We start from the raw sequence: 5,312 nt of genomic DNA on the forward strand, positions 1-5,312 counted from the left end.
TAGGGATACCACGGGAAAAATCATAACACTACCCAAGATATCCAAACAATCTTAATGGACTATTTTCAAAAGTTATAATCTCTAAAGGAAGAAAACCTGGCAGATATTGATTCATTTTTAGAGAAATCCAAGTTGCCCAAACTGAGCAAAGAAGAAACCAATTAAATAAACCAATATCCTACAACAAGATACAAGAAGCTATCAAAAGTCTTCCAACCAAAAAAGCCCAGGACCAGATGGATTCATAGCAGAATTCTATAAGACCTTTAAAGAAGAACTAATACCCACACTCCTCAAGCTCTTCAGAGAAACAGAGAAGGAGAGAGCTATCCCAAACTCATTCTACGAAGCCAATATCACACTCATCCCCAAACCAGGCAAAGACCCAACCAAAAAGGAGAATTACAGGCCAATTTCCTTGATGAACACAGGTGCAAAGATCCTTAACAAGATTCTAGCTAAAAGAATCCAGAAACACATTAAAAAAATCATACACTATGAGCAGGCAGGCTTCATCCCAGAGATGCAGGGATGGTTTGACATTGTAATGAATTTAATGACAAGTTTATTTTGTCAGATATAAGGATTGCTACGCCTGCATTCTTACTAGGTGCATTTGAATGGTAGATCTTTTTCCAACCCTTCTCTCTGAGTTTGTTTGCATGTTTGGCTTAGAGGTGGGTCTCCTGGAGGCAACAGATGGATGGGTCATGTTTTAGGATCCAAACTGCAGTTATTTTTCTTTTGATTGGTGAAGTAAGCCCGTTAATCTTTTTTTTTTAATTTAATTTTATTTGATTTGTGAACATACTGTACAGAGAGGTTACAATTACATGGGCAGGATAATGCGTACATTTCTTACCAAGCATTGCAGCCTCCTCCTTTGTTTACCCTTCACATCCCTTCCCAGCCTCCCCCCTCCCCCCAATCCCAATCCTTTTCCTTCCCCCCCCTTTCATCCCCCCACCCGCACCGACGTTGTAAAGCTCATTTTGGACATGACAACTTGTATTTCTCATTGTTGCAACAGGTCCACCTGTATGCTTAAACAACTGGTTTTTCCCCTTCTCCTCCACAAGTTATACTGACATCAAATATAGTGAAAGCAGGGGTTATACTGTGGGGGAGGGACATACAAAGCCACAAAGAGATAATCTTATAAATGCATTAGTAACACATGCATGAAAGAAAAAAAACATTAAAATACATATCTAAGGGTTAATTTTCCTGACATCACGTTATCTGACCTTTTCCGCTTAACTCATACATCTACTAGATATTACCAATAAGGGAAACCATGGGACCTACATTTCTTTGGGCCTGGCTTACTTCACTTAATATAATTTTTTCCAAGTTTTTCCATTTCCTAACAAATGGGGCAATGTCATTCTTTCTGATGGAGGCATAGAATTCCATTGTGTATATATACCGCATTTTCTTGATCCATTCATCTACTGAGGGGCATCTGGGTTGGTTCCATATCTTAGCTATGGTAAATAATGCTGCAAAAGTGATAGTATAGAGAGATGCATTATGTTCACTGTTTTTCATCTTTCCTTTCCTCTGTCCTTGCTCAGATAGTCTTCTATTAATGCCTGCCTGGGTGCAGGTCCCTGTTCCTGGTTGCTTTTCTCAGGTTGTGTTCAACCTCTTAGTAGTCTTTGTAATGCTGGCTTAATGTTTATGTATTAATTTAGTTTTTCTTTGCTATTAAAAATTTTCAGTTCTCCATCGAATGTGAATGCTAGCTTTTCTGAGTATATCAGTCTGGGTTGGCAGTTATGGGCTCTCAGGGCTCATGGGGTACTTTCCCAGGCCTTTCTTGCATTCAGTGTTTGTGTGGAGAGATCTGTAGTGATTCTAATATTTTTCCTATAGTAGTATGGCTCCTTCTTCATTTTTGCTGCATGCAAGATTGTTTCCTTATCATTCAGATCTATCATTTATTCTATAATGTGTCTATAAGTGTTTCTCCTGGGATCCTGCTTGTTAGGTGTTCTATATGCTTCTGTTATGTGGGTAAGATGTTCTTTTTTCAGATGGGGAAAATTTCCACCGATTATCTTGTGAAATAGGTGTTGCAATCCCTTGCTTTGATATTCCTTACCTTCGTATATGAAGGTTAAATTTCTTGGCACTATCTGCTTGCCCTTGAATTTCCCTTTGGTATAATTTAAGTGATTTTTCCATATCTGTCATTTTTTGTTCCAGTTGATGTATTCTGTCTTCTGTATTACATTTTGTTCACTCTGTTAACTGTGTCTTCCATTGTGGTTTGCATGGAGGAAATGGACTCATTTTGATTTCAATGGATTCAATGTTGGTTTTCAAAATACTAACCTCACCTCTTAATGAGGTGTGTACTGCCTCTATTTTGTCACTTATCTCATGGCTTAGTGAGGTGTGTGCTACCTCTATTTTTGCATACATCTCCTGTTTGATGTCCTGCACCTCTTTTGGTATTTCGACCTGGTGTTCTTTCAACTTCTGGTCTATTTCTCACTTTATTTCTTGAGTCATTGCCTCCAGCATGTCTTGGATGTAGTGTTTGTCTTCCATTCCTGCTTCGCTCCCTGTGGGGCTCTCCCCTGGGTTGCTGCTGGCTTTTAGAGATAGCTTGCTATCCTAGGTGTTGATAAACCTTGTAATATTTCTCTGTGATTTTCTAATGGTTATTCAGTGATTATTGCAGACTAATCTGAAATTTTGTTTTGGTCAATAGGTGTCTGTCTTTGCTTGGTTACTGTTTCTGTGCTGGTAGAGAGACTCTGTACCTGATCTCGGTTCTGTTGGGGGCCGACCTCCAGCTGCTGGTCTGACCCACACAGGATTCTCAGCTCTCTGCTGTAGATCACTGGCAGTTCCCGCCTTTAGAAGGGTTGAGCAGCCTAGACTGCTCCTGTTTGTTCCTAAAGGTGCTCTTGGCAAGTTCGGATGTGCTGGATGTACTCTCCCAGATGCTGGAGTCTGCTATGGTCTCCTGATGTTTTGTTTTGGTTTACTTTTTTGGCTATTTGTGGGCTTGAACTCTGGTCTTGGGTGCTGTCCCTCAGCACTTCAGCTCAGGCCTGGCACCCTACCATTTGACCCAAAGCACCACATCTGGCCCTTTCTGCTTATGTTTTGCTGAGGAATCAGATCCAGGGCCTCTTGCAAGCACTGTACTGCTGAGCACCTTACCAGCCTGAGCTCCTGACTATTATCGGTTGCTGGAGGCCTGTGTTGTTCAATTCCTAGCCTAGAATACATGGGTCAGGTTCTTGTGAAGTTTGGGCTTCTCTTGTCCTGAACCCCCCGCATCTTTTGCTGTCACAGGCATGATTACCAGGAGTGCAGTTCCCTGTTTTTCTCCCTTCTGCTGAGGTGTATGCTCAGCTTCTGATTTCAGTTGGGAGGAGTTGGTTATGTTGCACAGGCACCAGATACCCAGGCCTGGTCCCAGACCCCAGCCTGGGCACACTTGTTGGACCTGTGCTGCTGTGTATCCCACCTAGATTACACAGCTTTGAGTACACAGTTCAAATTTCTTCCACCGTTGCGTGTCTTGACCCAGTGGCGCTGTTCCAGGCTTGGGCATTTAAGCTTCCTTCCAGGGTCTCTCTTGTTCTAGCCTGGCCAGCTGAGTGTGATCCATGGGCGGGTGGAGCTCTTGAAAAGTTTCTAGTTTTAGTGGGTCCTGTGGTGCAGGTTTTGGGGTAGGGGGTCTGGGGATTCCCACCAGCTCTGGTCTCCCTTGAGGAATACAGTGTCCCCTGCGGGGTACTCACCCTGGAGCTAGTTGTTTCTGTGTGATGTAGGTTGTTGGTTGCCATTGCAGTCAGAGTTCAATTGAGGTGGTTGTGGGCTAGGCTGAGAGGTGGTGGCTCTGTGTGTTTCTATTCTGTCACTGCCTCCTTTGACACTGTTTGGGTCCACTCCACGGGATGGGCCTCCGGCGTCCACCAGAGGGGTGGGGAGGGGCCTCTGTGCAGGTTCTGATTGCTGGGGTTTGTCTCTGTTTGCGATCTCTGGATCAGCACCAGTTCCTCTCAGTTCTGCTCTGGTCTTCTGTGGGCATCTCATGTATCTCTGAGGTTCCTGCCATGGGGCTGAGTGGCTTTGGTGGGATGGACCCTCTCTGCTCCAATGGAGAGTGAGGGGAAGAGGTGGGATCTTTGTGTAAGTTCCCTGCTCAGAGGTTTCTTCATTCATCAGGATCAGCCAGTCTGACACTGATACCCCAGGGGTTTTTGGTACAGGTGATCTGCAGACAACTCCCTGTGTCTCTGGGCCACCGGCAGCTCCCACCAGGCTGGGCTGGCCATGGCTTGGCACGCTGCTTTGTGACCAATAGACGTTGGGGGAGACGTCTTCAAGCTTCTCTGTTGTGAAATTCTTCTTTTCAACTCCTGTTTTTCTCTGGATGTTGATTTATTTTGTTGTCGGTCTCTTGGGGAGATTAAACGTTGGAACTCAAACTCTCTTTTTGGTTGGGGAGAGCTGTGGCATTCCCCTACTTCCCCATCACCATCTTTGACCCCCTCGAGTTTTTGCTTTTTTTATTCAGAAATAATTTTAATTTATCTGTTGAAATGAGTACTAAAGAAACTAAAGATATTTCTGGTGCTTATGAGAAAAATTATACTTTAAAATATTCTGTATTCTGTTTGTATAATGCCCATAATCTATTTTCTTCTTTCCTAGATAAAAGACTTTGAATTCTACATTGTTTTATAATATATAGGTTCATTAATAAATGTGTCCTTTCAAATTGCATATCATACCAAAACAGTTTAAGATTCCTTTTTTACTAGGTACTTATAGTATATTTCATTGGAATAAAATGACAATGTTGTCTAATTTTAAAAGTTTTATAACGATTATGCTATGTAAAGGCCTTTCTAATGTGAAGATTTAATACACTGATGTCAAACTTTTATTTATATGAATTACATTTATTGTTACATATCTAATTTTGTAATCAACTTTTTAATAATTGTTTTTCATTTCTTGCATCTGAAGAATGAAAAATCTGGAATAATTCACAGATTTTCATATCATCCTTTGCAATTGCCATGTTAATCTCTGTATTGGTGTAATTTGGGTACATGTGCTGCTAAAGCATGTAATGTCTTCTAAATTTAGGTAGTTAATGATGCAATATTTATACAGGATTATATCCTTGGGTGCCTGTTTGTAACAAGGAAACCTTATTGTTCCTAACAATTTTACTGATCTTATTTCCCTAAAATTCTGTGTATAATGGAAAATAATTATATTGTTCAGTTGATTGCTCACGTTTGTATTTTTTTTGTCAATGACTATTTTAAATC

The 5,312-nt window shown here is 41.4% G+C and overlaps 1 pseudogene; it reads right to left on the reverse strand.

Annotated features, from left to right (window-relative positions):
• Positions 1-5,005: 5,005 nt before the first annotated feature.
• Positions 5,006-5,104, reverse strand: LOC138807755 (U6 spliceosomal RNA; annotated as a pseudogene).
• Positions 5,105-5,312: the final 208 nt, after the last annotated feature.

The sequence above is a fragment of the Dipodomys merriami genome, unplaced genomic scaffold (genome assembly GCF_024711535.1).
Source record: "Dipodomys merriami isolate MVZ:Mamm:240054 unplaced genomic scaffold, mDipMer1.0.p SCAF_43, whole genome shotgun sequence".
Lineage (NCBI taxonomy): Eukaryota > Metazoa > Chordata > Mammalia > Rodentia > Heteromyidae > Dipodomys > Dipodomys merriami.